This window comes from Amblyomma mixtum, chromosome 2, assembly GCF_055824585.1.
Source record: "Amblyomma mixtum isolate Tamu chromosome 2, ASM5582458v1, whole genome shotgun sequence".
Classification (NCBI taxonomy): domain Eukaryota; kingdom Metazoa; phylum Arthropoda; class Arachnida; order Ixodida; family Ixodidae; genus Amblyomma; species Amblyomma mixtum.
Window position 1 is genome coordinate 183,494,599 of NC_143013.1, and position 18,572 is coordinate 183,513,170.

Consider the following 18,572-nt stretch of genomic DNA (forward strand, 5'->3'; position numbering starts at 1 on the left):
TGTATATCTTGGGAAGTTTAAACGGCTCTACTTTTCTCAGTATTTTAGGTTTGTTCAAAGGAAGCTTAAAGTTATTATAAAAGTAGTTTGTACTAATTACTACATGTGTAAATAAATCTTGAATGAAGTACACATCAGCTGCAATCATTCTTTCAGCACTATCTAAGGTCTCCTTAGACGTGCCATACAAAATGTTTGCGGAAATTCTGTGTAGTAATCTATCGATTTGGTTCCTTCTAGACAACGCACATGAGCCATAAACAGTGACACCATACCTTAATATAGACTCTCCTATATCCTTAACACAAGCTGACGCAACCTAACAGAAGTATTGAAATTCATTCTGTAAAAATACATAGCAGTAACACGGTGTCGTTTCATGAGATGCTCAACATGAGAATACCAAGACGTGTTGGCGTCAAGATGAATACCTAGGTATTTGACTCTTTCAGACAAGGGCAGTGAACCACATTGACATCTAGGGCAGAAAGTACCGTGCACAATAACAGATTCCTTTAATATGACGTTTTTGTGCGGATTTCTAAAACAAACCAGAGTCGTTTTCTGCTTGTTAATGTAAATCTGGCTACCTGAAAACTAATCACACACTTTTTTACCATCCGTTTGTAGCAGCTCTGCAGCCCTGTTGCACGACTCATTCGGAACAAGGAGCGCTGTGTCATCAGCGTACTGGTAAAGTACCGAATTAAGTTTAAGGTATGCCAAGTCATTTACATAAATATTGAAAAGGAAAGGTCCTAAAACGGAGCCTTATAGCACGCCATATAGAAGAGGTTTGAAGTCGCTGAAATTATCTTTGACTCGAACAACCAGAACACGATTTGAAAGGCAGTTTGAGAAAAACATGAGGTAAGGTCCGCGAAATCCAATGCTCTCTAATTTCTGCAGCAGAATGCCGTGGTCCACTGTGTCGAAAGCTTTAGTTAAGTGTAAAAACAATCCAAGGACAATCTCATTTCTATCTACATGCATGTTAATTTTGTCAAAACAATCTTCTAGAAGATCTACAGTGCTAGTCTCAGCGCCGGAAACCATACTGCGTGCCATTTAGGATATCAAATCGGTCACAAAACGACAACATGCTCTGATATACGATTTTCGCCATTAAAATAGAAATGGTAGTCAATATAGCGATTGGTCGGTAGTGTCTCTTATCAGTTTTTTTGCCCGACTAATAGATGGGCCGTATAACGGATATTTTCATACCTTGGGGTATTTCCCCTGTTGAGAAGCAACCGTTAAGAATATGCAGGAGCTCAATTATTAGTTTGCTCTAATTATTTCTTAGATCTCGTAATCTGATCTTATCGTATCCGGGAGGTTTGCTCAGTGGGAGGACCTGAAGAATATTCCATAACTCAGTGTCATCAACCGTCGGTAACTTCGCAGAGTTTGGTACGTTTGGACCATAGTATGGAGCCGGAGGCACTTTTGGTTGCGCTTTTAATTCCTTCACAGATGTAGCAAACTGTTCGCTGAACGGGTCCGCCGTAGACTGATTACTTTCACTGCCAAAGGTACGGGTTAATTCAGTATCTAGATTTTTGTTCTTAGTTTTACCCATTATGTCATAAAGAAGTTCCCCCGTTTTTTTCATACTACCGCGGCATTTTACAAACTCAGCAGAGTAAAACCGCCGCTTTCCTAATCTTAACTTTGATGTAAGTTTATTCCGAACTGTACGATACAACTTCTGTAACTCTGTACCGGATTGACTACTCTTACAAAGTTGCCAAAGCTTGCTTTTTCAAACGATAACGCCAACATGTTATTTGTTATCCACTTCTTTTCAGGGTTTCTTAGTTTTTGCTTCACGTCTCGTATGGAGGATGAGTAAATTTGGTTGAATTTCTTAACAAGTAAATCATATGCGTCGGTGTGATGATGTATTGTTAAGGTTTCACAGTCAAAGTTTTGGATCAGGCCATTTACACGTCGGTCGTCTAGAATGGTTATTGTACGTAAAGTTTACATTGGTGTTACAGGTTCGCTGTTGACCAAACAAAGAGCCTGAAAATAATGATCTGCCACTTTTTCTCGTTTCACTGCAGCCACTAAGTCTAATGTTGGGCAGCTTACAGCAATGTTATCAATACAAGACTGAGTAAGCCGGGCCCCAGCAAATTCCTCGCGAGTATAACTACGAATAGTATTGTCTATGCCATAACCAGCTAATAAATCGAGATAATCCTCAACACCACTTTTCTTTGGCTGTGAAATGTTAATGTTAAGGTCTCCCGCTAATATAACATTACTCTGAAAATGTTTGCACAAGAAGCAGGAAAGTTCAGAAAGAAATAATTGCAGGTCAGAGTTAGGCGGACGGTAGACAGTAATGACCACAAAAGACTCATCATGATTACTAATAGAAAGCGCAAGAACCTCTGCGGCCATAAAAGTGCAAGTTAATTCCTCAACAAACCATGCATCTCTAACAAACACTAAGACGCCGCCACCTCTACCTGAGGAACGACAGAGCTAGAATGACTGAAAACCCTGCACTATAAACCCGAGAGCCTCTGGCTTATTTACATTTATTTCAGTTAACACCACAACATCTAAATGATTTAATAACTGACACAAGTAGACATTTACCTGGTCCCAGTGCCTTCTAATGCTCCTGATATTTACATGTACGAGGTCAAGTACAGGTTTTGAACATGAAGTCGTGAAGACGCGATCTCTGTGTTCTTTCCATTCAAGAAACGAATCAAACGTTTCGCACATGTTCATTGCAGTTTGTTGATAGTTTGTTGATATCGTCTTCATTCTGTATCTTTATCACAGTAGAACCCTCCACTTTCCTCATGAGCATGTGTCCATTCTTTGCCCAACCATATTTGTTTGATTTTAACTTGGCAGCGTTTTTAGCGAGCCACAGTAGCTTTTTTGTATAGGCAGTTAAGTTCTCATTGATATAAATGCTCTCATCACTCAGAGTGTAGCGCTTCCGAAGCCAGAGCTCACGGTCACTCATTGAATTCAACTTGACAAGAATTACAGGAACTTTGCCATCTCTGGCCGGCAAGATGTGTACGGCGTCTACACATTCAACAGTTTCTTCCGGGATTTCCAACCTGTTTGCAAGTGACTTCAATTCAGATACCAGGTCCTCCTTGTCTGCTTTCTTAATTCCATGTATCTCAATGTTCTGCCTACGAGAATAAGCTTCGAGATTGTTCACTGTGTTTCTAAGTTCATTTATTACAATAGCTTTCTCTGCTAAACTCTCAGCCTGTTCAACGCAATGCTTTTTCAGTTCAGCTACCTGAGTGTTCTGCGCGGCCAGCGACGTCTTAATTTCCTAGTAGTTTGACGAAAGCAGGTCCATCGCAGTTTCGACGCTCCCAATGATTTTGCCTTGCTTGTCAATTTTTTCTATTACAGAATCATTCTTTGCAGACTGATGGTGAATAGTTTTGTCAATTTGGTCCACACGCAAACTGATTTCAGACAGTTTACCGCTAAGCGCACGGATAGCGCGCAACAGTTCTGTCCTAGTCGGTTCACCCTTCTTTACGCTACTGTCTGAATCAGAATCATGTGAATCCGTTGACTTCAGGGTCAGGCAAGTTGAGCACCCCCACTTAGACCTATCAAGTGTCTTCAAGGCCTTCTTATACACGCCAGAACATTTGCCAATGTGAAGCCAGCAGCTACATTCGGTGCAACGTAAGCAATTGTGAAGCAGCACAAGTTTAGAGCACACAAAGCATTTATCATCGGTATTAGGCGCAACCATTGAAGCACAAAGCAAGGAAACAACCGGTCAGATTGCAGTCCGACGAAGTGCTCAAAAGTTATATCACTATCTAGCTAGAGGAAAACTCTTACCTAGAACGATAATGCGTGCGTCAGTACTTGAGCCCACACTCCGTCGGAGTGCCAACACTCCCAATTTTCAAAGCGCTGCGTATGTCATTTCTTTCTTGGTCCCTTGTTTTTCTAAGGCACTACAGCCTTCGAAACTGCGAACACACGAACCGAGCTTTCGTAGTAGTGAGCATCTCTACTACTGTCGCTGCCCTTCCCTTGTGGTGTGCGTCAAACCTCCCCATATATAAATATTCAAGCCAAACTTTAAAAGCTCTGGATTTGTCTAAGCGTGTCTGTACCTGCCTTGTTTATCTGATGCGGTACAGCCTTGGGAAGGATTAACCAACTGGCAGAACAATCATGGCGTTTTGTTCATCCACTTCTGTGCAACTGCCTTGGTTTTCCTACGTGCTACAGCCTTGCAAATTATTAACCCTATAGCCTTATAGCGCTGTTTTTGGGCACTTCGGTCCATGTTCCTTACAACCTGATGTACGGGAATTTCGCCATTAACCAAATATCAAGCAAACATTCATAGCGCTGTGTGAGTCCACTCCACTCTCAATACCTTCTTTTTTTCACGCCCTATGATCCAACAAGTCGTGCGTTCATAGCGTTGCTTATGTGCACTTCTCTTCCTGTGTTTTCCTATCCCATCCGCCGTTACATTGCGATGCATGGATTATCCAACCAAACCTACATAGCGCTGTGCATGTCCACTTCTGTCTCCCTGCCTTGTTGTTTCAGATGCGCTATGAATTTGCTAATATGAGCGAATACGCCTAATTTTCATAGCGCTGTTGAAGTCCAATTTTTTCCCCTCCGTGTGTTCCTAAAGCGCTACAGGCTTGCAAAGCATGAAGGAACGCAAGGAACGCTCATACTGCTGTGTATCCCCACTGCTGTCCCTCTCCGTTTATTTCTGATGTGCGGCAATCTCGCCATCTAGGAATAATGAAAGCAAACTTTCACAGCGCTGTGCATGTTCACTTTTGAAGCGGAAAGCTTCACTACGAGGGTCAGACCCGAGCTTCGCGTATGCCGTATGCTGCGACTTAGTGACGTCACGCGCAGCGCACGTGACGACGCAGCCGCGCGCTACTGCGCATGTGCGCCGCCTTCTCACCGCCGCTACCACTGCGCGCGCTCCCCTCCTCACTTCCGTTTGACCTTTCGTTGCAGCCGGCAGACCTCCTCTCCGCATTGCTGCGGGCAGTTTTAACCGCGCCGATTTCCGTCTCCTCCGCCTCCGTAAAGACAGCGTGTGGACGGCCGAACGCCTCCACCGTTATCGTAGCGCTCCCAGTGACTTGTGCGCGAACTGCGACAGCCATGACGTCAAACCAAGTATAACTGAAGCTTTTCGCTTGTATATCCACGCTTAACCAGAGCTAAGCCACTGCCTAAAGTTTTTCTTCCGTGTTTTTCTAATGGGCTACAATATTTATGCACTCTTTGTGTGAATTTAGTTCTGCCTCTCTGTCTTGTATTTGTTATGTGACATAGCATCGGAACTTATCAACCAAGAAGGGAAATTTTCTTAGCGCTATGTGTGTTCACTTCTGATCCCGGCATTGTTTTTCGCTACAACATTGCACATTATGGTTCCGAACGTTCTTAGTGCTGTCTATGTCGACTTCTCACCCCTGTATCTTCCTTTCCGACGCACGACAACATACTTATGTATGAATCTTCATGCCAAACTTACATACAACTCTTTGCTTCCCTTTTGTCGTTCAGCCTTGATTTTTGTTGTGTTTGAGGGCTTTAAAAAGCACTGCGCGAATGGTAGGGCTTCAGCGGGGCAACATGAGTCACTTCAGTGCGTGCAGAACGATGGCCGCTTTCCGCGTGACGCGCTATGCGGTAACTGAGCTCGATGATTTGCTCAATAATAACAAAGGGGCCATCGTAGTGGCGCAGCCGATCCTGGGATACTCCCCGCTTTCTGACAGGCCGCTACAACGAGACCAAATCACCAGGGCTGTAAGTGACGTGATGGTGGTGGGCATCGTAGCGCGATTTGGACCGACCTTTGGGGGTCGAGAATGCGAAGGCGGGCAAAGCGCCGGGCTTCTTCGGTGATAGAGAGTGGCTCTGCGATGGAGGGATCTTCATAAGACTTGGCAGAAAATGGTAGTATGGTGTGCAGGGTGCACCGTGGGGGGCGGGCATATGGTGAAAAAAAAGGAGCTGAAGCCCATAGTCTCATGGCGTGCGGTATCAAAAGCGTAGATGATGGACGGCAGGACGCTGTCCCAGTTCTTGTGCTTGGAATCAACGTACATTGAGAGCATTTTACTAATCGTGCGGTTCGTGCGCTCAGTGAGCTCATTCGTCTGGGGATGCTAAGGCGAGGAATGGCGAAAAATCGATGCGCAGGAACGGAGAAGCTGCACTACGACGTCAATGATGAACTGCCGACCACGGTCACTGATGATAAATTTTGGGGGTCCATGGCGGAGAAATATGGAGCGCAGCAAAAAAGAGGACACATGATGCGCTGCCGACGAGGGTAGTTCTGCGTTTTCACAATACCGAGTAAGGAAGTCAACGCAAACCGCTATCCATCGGTTCCCATGTTAGGATTTGGGAAATTGGACCAGGAGATCTATACCCATTTGCTCGAACGGTGCGGCAGGTGGTGTAAACGAGTGAATCTGACCAGATGCAACGCTAATGGGGCGCTTGTATAGTTGACACTGAGTGCAGCTCGCGGCGTGCCGCTCAGTCGTAGCCTGCAATTTCGGCCAATAGAAGCGTGCGTGGATATGGCGAAGCGTTCGTGCCGTACCAAGATGTCCAGATGTAAGGTTGTCGTGCGTGGCCTGCAAGACAGAGGTGTACAGGCTCTTCGGAACTACCAGTAGGAAGCGCTGGCCTGTAGAAGAATAGTTTTTCTTCGGTAGGAGACCATCTCACACACAGAAGTGGTTTGTACCGGAGGAGTCTTCAGCCTCAGCAAGGAGGGACCCGAATGTTAAATCTTTCTACTGGTCCGCTTTGAACGTGGGGAAATCAGGAAAACACAATGACACTGACGAGGCACAGTGGTCGAACTTATCGATGTTAGAGTCCGGCTCAGGAAGGGGCGACATCGAAAGGCAGTGTGCGTCAGCGTGCCGGCGACCGCTCTCGTAGGCGACTGTGTGGTCAAACTCTTGCAGCCGAAGAGCCCACCATGCAAGGCGCCCACACGGGTCACGAAGGCTAAGGAGCCACCGGAGCACACGATGGTCGTGGACGATGGTGAACGGGCGTCCGCATAGATATGAACAGAAACGCTTCATGGCGAAGACGACGGCGAGGTATTCCTGCTCGGTGATCGTACAACTGCGCTTCGGCTTACTGAGCGAGCGACTTGCATGAGCAACAACTTGCTCTTTGTTGTCGCAAAGCTGGACGAGCACAGCGCCGAGACGAACACCGCTCACGTCGGTATGAATCTCTCTGATGGCGGAGGGATCGAAGAATCGAAGTACAGTGCGATACTTGAAAAGGAAGTTTGGTTGGCGGAAGTCGGAGTCGCACTCAGGGGTCCCATCGAACACCACATCTTTCAGAAGCAGGCCTGCCAGGGTATGTGATGTCCGCAAATCGATGGCTAAAGCGGCGAAGGTATGAGCATAAGCCCAGGAAACTTCGCAGCTCTTTGAGAGACTGTGATGGCTGAACCACTCGACAGCTGCGGTATTGGCTGGATCAGGTCTGACGTCGTATTTGTCAACTGGATGTCCAAGCACTAACGCTTGACGCGCACCAAAGTGACACTTTTAGCATTAAACACAAGGCCAGCTTTACGCATATAGTCCACGACGAGAGCTTAACGGTCGTTGTGCTCACTGAACGTCTTTCCGAAAATGACAAACCCGTCCAGGTCGCACATGCATATTTCCCATTTCAAACCATGGAGTATAGTGTCCTTCAATCTATTGAAAGTGGCGGGCGCATTACGAAGGCCGAATAGCATTAAATTAAATTCATAAAGGCCGGCAGGTGTAATGAAAGCGGTTTTCTCTTTGTCCGCGGGATTCATAGGAATTTGCCAATATCCCGACCGAAGATCAATAGAAGAGAATTAGGAGGCTCAAGAAAGGCAGTCGTTGGCATTGTCGATCCGAGGGAGGGGGTATGCGTCTTTTCTTGTGACGGCATTCAGACGATGGTAATCCAAGCAGAAACCCCATGATCCATCCTTCATTCGAACAAGGATTACTGGAGGACCCAGCCACTTGATGTATGAATAATCAAGAAAAAATTGCATAACCCAGTGTGTCTATTTCTGCCTTCGTTCTTTCTATTTGTGATGTTATACATCCTTGAGAGTTTCAACCAACGAGCGTATTTTCACAGCACTGCGTGTCCATTTCTCTCTACCTGACCGAGTAGCGGAGTATCTACCAACAAGATCAATTTATATATCACTCTGTGTGCCGACTTCTTTGCACCGTCCTTGGCTTTCTGATGCTCTACAGCCTTGTAATTTATCAGCCAACCAGGCAAGCGTTCATAGTGGAGTGTGTGTCCATTTCACTCCCGGTCTGTTCTTTTCTGATGCACGCCAACCTCGCCTTGCATTAATCATCAAGACAAACATTTATTGCGCCGTATGTGCACACTTCGGTCTCCTTTCCGTGTTTTCCAGATGCGGCACAGCTATGTGTGTCCAAATTTTTCTTCCAGCCTTGCTTTTTCTCATACGCAACAGCTTTGGAAAGTATGAACCAACAAGCTTTAGCTCATAGTACAGCATGTGTTAAATTCTGTCTCCTTGTCTTGTTTTCTGAAGCTCTACAGTCTTGTAAATTATGAACCTTTGAGTCGAATGTGAATAGTGCTGTCTATGCCCACTTGTGTTCCTGTGTATTCCTATCTGATAAGGAGTAACCTAGCCATGTATGAATCACCCGGCGTAAAATTCAAAGCGCTCTGTAGTCTACTTCTGCATCGCTGCGTTGTTTTGATGACGCAGTAGTACATATTTGCAATTGTGAAAACCCAACCCCAATTTACATACCTCTCAGTCTCCACTTCTTGCCTCTCTGCCTTGCTTTTCTTATGCGATGCACCTCTGAAGAATGAACCAGCCCGCGCAATTTCCCTAGCGCTGCATATGTTCACTTCTTTCTCTCTCTTGTTTTTCTAATGTGCTACAGCGTTGAAAACTACAAACCAGCCAGCCGAACTTTCGTAATACTTTGCATCTCCCCTACTGTCGCTGCCCTTTCCTTCTGATATGCGGACAACTCCCCGTATTTATGAATATTGAAGGAAAATTTTCAAAGCGCCGCGTGTGTCGCAGTCTGTCGGTCCTTGCTTTGTTTATATTCAGTGCAACCTTGCAAATGATTAACAAGCCAGCCCTATAGCGGTGTTATTGTCCACTTCTGTTCATGTCCCTTACTATCCGATGTACAGCAATTTTGCCTTTAATCACATATCAAGGCGAACTTTCATAGCGCTGTGTGAGTCCACTTCTGTCGCAATACCTTCTTTTTCTGATGTGCTACAGTGTAATGAACAAATGAGTCGTGCGTTCATATCTTTGCTGATATCCACTTCTCTTCATTAGTTTTCCTATCCCATGCGCGGTAGCCTCGCGATGAATGAATCATCCAACCAAACATCTATAGCGTTGTCTGTGTCCACTTCTGTCTCTCTGCTTTGTTTTTTTAGATGCGCTACGGCTTTGCTAATGTGATCGAATACGCCCAACTTTCATAGCGCTATGCATGTCCAACTTTTTCCGTTCCTTTTATTTCTAATGCGCTACAGGCTTGCAAAGCGTGAACGAATGAGTGGAAAGCCCAAAGTGCTGTGTATCCCCACTACCATCGCTGCCCCTTTCTTTCTGATGCGCAGCAACCTCGCCATGCAAGAATCATAAACGCAAGCATTCTTAGCGCTGTTTATATCCACTTTTTCTGCCTTGTTATTCTGATACGCTACAACCTTGGGAAGTACGAGCGAACGTGCCGAACTTTCACATTTCTGTGCATCCCCACTACATCCCTGTCCTTTTCTTTCTGTGGCGCAGCAACTTCGCTATCTATGAATCATCAACGCATGTGCTTGTAGCGATGCGTGTGTCGACTTCTGTTCCTCTGCCTTCTGTTTCTGATGCTCTACATTCTTGCAAGTTTAAACCGAAGAGCCGATGGTTCATAGCGCTGTGCATAATCGAACTCTCGGACCCTCTCTGTGTCCTATTGTGTCGCCCTCCCTTGTTTATATGATGAATTAAAGCGTTGCAAATATAAGCAACAAGGTCAATTTTCATAGCACTCTGTGTAAATATAGTTGTGCCTTCCTGTCTTGTATTTCTTATGTGTGAGTTTAACCAAAAAGGAAAATTTTGACCGTGCTGTGTGTGTTCACTTCTGATCCCCGCCTTGGTTTTCGGTACAGCATTGCAAATTATGATTTGACAAGCCGAATGTTCGTAGTGCTGTCTATGTCGATTTCTCACCCTGTCCCCTCCTTTACGATGCGCGAAAACGTTATGTATGAATCATCAGGCCAAACTTTCATTCAACTGTTTGTTTCCCTTCTGTCTCTCTGCCTTAATTTTTTGTTGTGTTACAGCTGCGGAAAGTAATAGACAAGGAGTCGAACTTTCACAGGGCTGTGTTGTTAACTTCCATCCCCTTGTTTTGTTTTTCCAATGGGCTGCGGCGCTACGGCTCTGCTAATTTTACCCAACACGCTCAATTTTCACATCGATGCGTTTGCCACTCCTGTTTCTTCCCTTGCGATGCACGGTGACCTCTATTTAAATGAAACATAAACGCAGGTGTTTGTAACGACTTGTCCGTTCACTTCTGTCTCTCTGCGTTGTTTTTGTAATGTGCTAGAGCCTTGCATCTTATAAACCGACGTGCTGAACATTCATATATTTTTCTATGTCCTCCTTGGTCCTTGCCCCTTTTGTTCGGATTCTCGGCAACCTCACAATGTAAGAATTATCAGCACAATCTTTCATAGCTCTGTGTGTTTCTCCTTCTGTCTCCATAGCTTATTTTTTTGATGCGGTAAAGCTTTGCAGTTTTTAAACCAACAAGCCCCATTTTCTAGCACTGAGTTTGTCCACTTGTGTCTCTCTGCCTTTATTTTTATTTATGTGTTACAGCCTTGAAAATGGGATCCATCAACGCTAGTTTTCATAGTGATGTGTGCATACCCTTCTGTCTCCCTGCATTGTTTTTGTGATGAGCTGTGCCACTGCAAAGTATAAACCAACAAGGGTATTTTTCCTAGCACTGTGCGTGTACACCTCTGTCTCTCTGCTTTAATTTTACAACGCGCGACAGCCTTGTAGAATGCGAACCAAGATGCCCTGTTTTCATAACGTTATGCGTGTCCATTTCTGTACCTATCGCTTGTTTTTCTGATGCTCTGCAGCCTCGCAAAGTGCGATCCAACAAGCACGCCTTTCCATGTGCTGTTTCTGACAACTTGTTTCTCCACTCCTCGTTTATACTGTGTGCACAATATGAACCAATAAGTACAAATTTCGACATTAACAAAGAGCATCTCCAACGCGCTCTTCACATGAGGGTTATCGACTCTCCGCTCAGCTCTCTTATGCAATTAGTTTAATGCGACTTAACATCTTCTCAGAACTCAGCTAAAGACATTCCTACCCCCGGACATGCTTACGCCTGTATCGTTGGAAATATCGCGCTACTTCTCGCAAGCTCCCGTGGATTATTCATGGCTTGCACCGTTTCGTCCGCCCGATATCAATGTGTTGCAAGAGGCCGTTAGCTGCACTTGCCCGGCGCTATCTTCCATTCTCTTGTGAATCATCAATACTTAAAACTCGGGAGAGACCCCAGCACTGTTTAGCCCTAGCGGGCTCTTGCTCTTCAGTGAGACACAACAGATATTTTCCCATAAATAATCCTACAGACACTACCTTGATTTTCTCAGATAATTTATGTATTTTGTGATATTCCAGAGCATCTGAATAGAGCGGCTCCCGCGCCTGCGATCGAAATTTTGTTCCCGCATGATTAAAAGTTTTATCAATACGAGTCCATGGAAATGGTCAAAATTTGCATTTCTTTTCCAAGACGAAACCTTTGTTTGTCAAGAATTTCCTGCTCTGATCGCTTTTTCCCTTTGGAAACCCACAAAAGGCGGGACTCAGATATTTGATTGTAGATATGTTTTTTGCCACATCAACCAAGTATATTGTCCAAAATTGAAGTTTTCAATGCACAGCCGACAAATTACTCGCAAGAAAAAAGAAGCCAAGAGGTCCGCTTCTGCGCAATTGTTGTTCTGTGGTCGAGTACTCCAAAGATGCTACTTCCAAACTGCGAGGACGTGTGATCGATCTCAACTATTTGCGCACATCTTTTTTTCGCATGATTACAGAGCGCCATTCTAACGGTACTTAAGCATGCGCTACCTCGGGGCAGCTGAGGCAGCTAGGAGTGCTTGTCCCGAAATGCTAATGCGGCCTAAGCCCCCCACGCTGTGCTCAGCCAAAACCATTGCTTCCCTACCACCCCCGTACGATCATGGTTCTGGGCAAGAGGCTCTGTGCACCTAAATACCTGTTAGGACGACCGTCTATAACACTGCTCGATATCAGAGACTTCTTCCTTTTTGCACTTAAAAATACATGTCAGCACCCCTCCTCATCTGCACTAAATTAGCCGCAGTTATTCCTAGAAGGTTGTTGACTTTTAGCGATGACTTCTGAGGCCATTCTATCTGTTCTTAACAATTCAGAGAAGCCTAGACGGCAGGCGACCTCGGTAATGAGTGATATAAACTCTAAACTGTATCCGGGCCGCCGCGGTAGCTCAGTGGCTATGGTGATCGGCTGCTAACCCAAAAGACGCGGGTTCGATCCCGGCCGCGGCGGCTAGAATTTCTTTGGAGGAGAAATTCTAGAGGACTGTGTACTGTGCGATGTCAGTGCAAGTTAAAGAACCCCAGGTGGTCGAAATTTCCGGAGCCCTCCACTACGGCGTCTCTCATAGCCTGAGTCGCTTTGGGACGTTAAACCCCATAAACCATAAACTGTATTCGGGGCGTACGAATGCCAACCTTTGGCAACATCATGCGGAGAACCTCCGTATCAAACACTCTGTCATCAGAACTATGGTACAAGTTCTATTGTGTACAAGCAACAGGTCTTAAGTGCCGTCGCTGTGTTCTTTACACATTTTCTTGCCTTTCTCTGTTATTTTCTGGGTTGCAGAGGTGCCCCGGTTTATTTCATTTCCACCCTGCTCTCTACCTGGATGTGCAGGTCCTTACACTGACGCCTCTACCAATGGGTTATCGACAGTACTCTCTTTTTATTTAATGTTAGCATCCTCTCCAATTGGTTTTAAGCAAGTGTCCCTGAGCAAGCGCAATCAATATTTTTCACCACCGTGTTTAGTGATCAGCCTACCCAGTTTGACGGCCTTGTCGGCAGAGATGGTCAACGTGTCTTCTATCCCGTTCTTCAGAACTACATTCCCCCAACTAACTACAACGTCATGCGTCCTGCTGAGCATTCCCCCACCCGTTTAGGAATACTTAACTGCAAAGTGCTCTTTTTTCACGCCAGGCCTGTAGGGAATGAGTTGCGTCATGCTAGCTGCAGCGCTCTACTCTTGGATCGCAAAATGCGCTGAATGCAGCCGTCTTCCCCTCCCAGAACCCTCAATTTGATCGTTTCGATAAGCGATCATGTTTGATTGAGAGAACCTGCTACCATGTGCTTTAACCTGCCGCCTCGTACGTCTCTGTCTTGAGCTTGAGCTAAAAGCACTACCTGACGGTCTGCCCAAGAACGCAGGATCACCCGGGCTACCCTTACTGCGGTTAGTTGACTCACGTCCCTAAATTTCTCTGTAATGTGACATCACTTCGCAGCTCATCAACACATCATCCTGCCTGACTACACCTACTGCCGGGCAAAGGCCTCTCCCATTTCTCTCCAATTAACCCTGTCCTCTGCCAGTTGCGGCCACTGTATCCCCGCAAACTTCTTAATCTCATCCGCCTACCTAACTTTCTGCCGTCCCCTGCTACGCTTGCCTTCTCTTGGAATCCACTCCGTTACCCTTAAGGACCAGCAGTTATCTTGCCTTCGCATTACATGCCCTGCCCAAGCTCATTTCTTCCTCTTGATTTCAACTAGGATATCATTAACGTGTGTTTGTTTCCTCACCCACTCCACCCTCTTCCGATCTCTTAACGTTACACCTATCTTTTTTCTTTCCATAGCTCGCTGCGTTGTCCTTAACTTAAGCTGAACCCTCTTTGTTAGCCACCACGTTTCAGCCTCTTAGGTGAGTACCGGTAAGCTGCAGCTGTTGCATAGTTTTCTCTTGAGGGATATTTGCAAACTGCCATTCATGATGGGAGAGATCCTGCCATATGCGCTCCACCCCATTCTTATTCTTCTAGTTATTTCCCTCTCATGATCCGGATCTGCAGTCACTACCTGCGCTAAGTCGACATATTCTCTGACTACTTCCTGCGCCTCGCTACCAACTGCGAACTGCTGTTCCCTTGATAGGTTGTTGAACATTACTTTGGTTTTCTGCCTGTTAATTTTTAGCCCCACCGTTCTGCTCTGCCTGTCTAGCTCATTGATCGTGCTATGTAGTTGTTGTCCTGAGTGGCTTAGCAAGGCAATGTCATCAACGACTCGCAAAATAATCAGGTATTCTCCATTAACTCTTGTCTCCAACTCTTCCCATTTCAGGCACCGGAATACCTCCTGTAAGCAGGCGGTGAATAGCATTGGCTAGATCGTGTCGCCCTGCCTGACAACTTTCTGTATCGGAATTTTATTGCTGACTCTATGGAGAACTGTAGTAGCTGTACAATCGCTATAAATATCATCCAAAATATTTACATAACACTCTTCCACAGCCTGATTCCGCAATTCCTGCATCACAGCTGAGTTTTCCACTGGGTCAAATGCTTTCTCGTAATCAATGAAGGCTATACGCGTATATAGGGGTTGGTTATATTCTGCGCACCTTATATATTCGAACAATATATATTCGGTTATATTCACACCTCAATCCTCTCCCAACTCTCTCACTTATTGTTCGCTGTAGACGCGGCTGACCGACTCGTCACAATGGCGTCCAAGCAAACCTACTCCGCTAACCTAATGACAGTTTACCTTCACCGGTGTAATCCAACCCTCTACACGAAGGGCATGAATTAAGAGTTGCCCGCGTAGCTATTGGGAGAGTAGTGGCATGAATGCAACAGACAGCTCACACCCCTACCCGGAGTTAATAAACACTGCGACTGCCACCAACAATTCGCACATCAGCAGCTCTGGTCCAAATTTCAATTACCGTAAGGATAAATGTCTGGTGGACTTTCGAGTTTCGCGTTATTTACTGTTCGGACAAAATCACAGCCGTGTCCTCAGATTCCTGAACAGCATGGTATGTAACTTACAATTTGTATTTTTCTTTCGCCTGTCAGTACTGAGCGGGGAAGAGAAGCCGGAAAGGCTTCCGCAACGATGTGGACTATCATCCTTCTATCGTGCGCCGCCACCGCTCTCTTCTGGCTAGCGTCACGTTGGCGGTTCCTGAAGCCACGCCTTCCTCCCGGAACGAGGCTCCCACCCATGCCACCGGCGCAGTCTATTCGTGGTCACGTGGAGCTTTACCGACGCGACTTCGCCAGCAAGAAAGCTATAGAATGGAGCAGACAGTACGGCCCTGTGTTCAGGTATTTCCTTGAGTACACATTAAACGGAGTCCAATTTTTTTGTTGTCCAGAATGCGCCACCTTTGTTGCAGTACTTGTGTTCGAGTTAGTGTATTGGACTGCTCTTCTAACAAGCCACACATCGTTCCCGCTTCAATTATTGCAAGCTTTTTGTAGGGTTGTCTGAATTGCATACGAATGAGTGCATGTCCTGATAGTGATGCGGCATGTTACCTACCCTCGCGCCGAAGAACAAAGATTTCGCTTACACTACTAGAATAAAACAGCTGTGTTTAATGACAGCCTCCCAATTGATGAGATGGCGCTAGATTTTGTTTCTCCATGAATTCTCAAGATGCAGAAATTATTTTTGTTTTAGGAAGTTCCAGGATGCACACAAGACAACTGTCATCGGTTGCGATTTTGGTAGCATGCGCCGGAAATGCTAAAGTTCCAATTTATTTTTCACAAGTAGCATATTCATACCTGTAGCCTTGTAAGCTGAACAAGAGGGCTGAAGAATGTGGGGCGCTGACACCTAGGTTTATCTGTCAGCGCCTAATTACGGGCTCTGGGAGGTTTTAAGCCCTCAGGAGTCAGGTAAAGCCCATGTGCTGAGGGACAGACTTTTGACGTTTTCCCAAACATGTCAGCTTTTCTACAGTCCAGAATTTATAATACGACCACACGCACCTACCGTATTTCACTTGTTCAATACCTCAATGCGCGCGTTCGTGAGAGCGTATTCAGAGGGTTATATTATGTGGGGCATTTTGATATCCGCACTATGACACCCGACCGCAGCACGGGCTTCATAGAAGGAAAATCTGAGGCGCATTGATTTAAGCGCACCCTCCTTTCCGGGCTTATTATTATAAAAACTTACTGCTTAATATGAACCGCACTTAGCGCTTATGACTAGCGATAAGAAATAAAAAGCAGAGCAGCTTGGAAAGAAAACCTCCCAGAGCGTTCGCAAAACACAATAACGTAGGCGACACAGACAATGCGTACCATAGACCAGCGCACACTAGCGCCTCTATGGGCCTAGGGATGTAGGAATACAGCAAAAAAGCACTGCAATGCTCTACATCCGCCTAGAAATGACGGCGCTCGCTCTGCGCTTCGACCTTGTCTTATAGATGCCAGAGCCCTGACTGCTCGATATTGTCACGTCGAGCCTTGCTCCCCGTGACATCACAACTCAGTCAAACCCCGCAGAAACAGCCTGGTTCCTACAGCCAAGCAATGCGAGGGACGGTGTGCAGGTCAGACGGACCCCCCCCCCCCTGCCCCCCACACACACACAAAAAAAAAAAGAACAGCGACAGCTGCCCCCGGGGAATCGAACGTGGATGACTGAAGCAACTCACTTGCTAGACAATGCCAAAACACGTAGATTCAAGGTTCTACATTACTTATGTGGTGCCGCATTAAGCTTCGTTTGTCATGAAGTGTTGATATAATGTTAACAAGAACGCTATATTTGTAGACGGGGTTTCCTTTGCGCAACAAATACTCCCTATTACAATTATGAAACGCCACTCATTTCGTGAGCGCTGCATACAGCCGGAAGGCCGCGGTTAATTTCACATGAAGTATGCACTGCTGGTATTTTGAGCACCGCTACATTGTACATCTGTAGTATGGACAATAGCCATCCGATAGCCTTTGAACGGCTATCAATCAAATTCGCATTCGCATTCATTTTTCCCAAGCAGTAGACTCACAGGGAAGTCAAGTCTGTCTATAAGGCGGCGCAGAATCGCAGAAACCTTCAATTATCTCACCTGCTGTTTTCTGCTGTGTCCTCCACTTTGGCGCTCAGTTGGTGTATTATTGAGATCAGTGCACCTATGACGTGTCAATTTGGTGCACTCAAAGTGGTTACTATACTAGGTTACTCCGAGCGAATTGGGTCTGCTGACTGGTTTTCCTGCGCATCATGAATGGTGGGAAGTTTATCGACTCTTCTATAAATTAGAAAGTTCGAACTAAGCTATTGCCTAAGCAGCACAGGTAATCAGCCCAATATCTGAAGTTTATTGTTGAATGCCGGTCCCACAAAGGACTACCGTGAAACCATACACTTCCGATATTGGGTCATCACAGGTGCTGCCTGGGCAGGAAGACCCGTATTCGCACGACAGTGCAGCCACCGCTGATGTGGTTCCGCAGTGTATTCAAAGACGCACATCGATTGTCACTGTGAACCGCAATGCGCGGACTCTTTAGCAACACGGCCCTTTGTGATACACACCTTTGACACGCACCGCATTCTAACAGGATAATGCGTTTATTTGCAGACTGAAGCTCTATTTCACGGACGTTGTTGTGCTTAACGATATAGACAGCGTTAAAACGTTTGCGAGCAGAAGTGAAGTGCAGGACCGAGCAGACGATTTACTCAGAAGCACCAACTTTTACAAAGGTGAGTACAGTAGGCATTCGCACAGAGAAACCACTCTCTAGACTAGTCTGAAGGCTATGGATGTCATTCTACGTGTAAAAACAGTTTCTACCTAGCTGTTAAAAGGAGAGTGTGTTGTCGGCCCAATTGTCTTTGTATGACAAAATGAAGTGGGCGCTAAACTTAGACAAGGGCTGAGTAGGTACACATACGACGATTGACCGGCGCTACTACCAACTGTTTAATGGGAGTGACACACGGAATATGAAGTAAAAATACGAGCATGCGCAAAGAAAGTGTAGGCACACACGTAATACAACCGCGTTTCGATTATCACAAAAAAAGAATTAAGATCAGCACATTGACACCATATCAGATAAGCAGATAAGCATATCTGCAAAGAAGAACGACTGCTGCAGCGATCAGCTAGCCTTTTAATATGGAAGCCCTACAGCAGAAGCCGACCTATTACATTAGCGCTCCTGCATAGAACCTTAGTGTTCTCAAATCTAGCCCTACACGCGCTGACAAAAGAAGATACCTGTCGTACTAGATCTGACGTTCTCTCGTTATTTCCTAAATTTTTCTCATGCTCCCGTAGCCGGTCATTAATGCAATGGCCAGTTTGGCC

At 45.8% G+C, this 18,572-nt stretch overlaps 1 protein-coding gene across 1 annotated transcript in view; it reads left to right on the forward strand.

Annotated features, from left to right (window-relative positions):
• Positions 1-17,840: 17,840 nt before the first annotated feature.
• LOC149361779 (cytochrome P450 2B11-like) overlaps positions 17,841-18,572 on the forward strand; it is a 43,503-nt gene continuing 42,771 nt past the window's right edge. The window contains exon 1 of the mRNA XM_089569584.1: positions 17,841-17,962. The gene's annotated coding sequence lies outside the window, so the exon portion shown is untranslated. The remainder of the gene's footprint in view (positions 17,963-18,572) is intronic.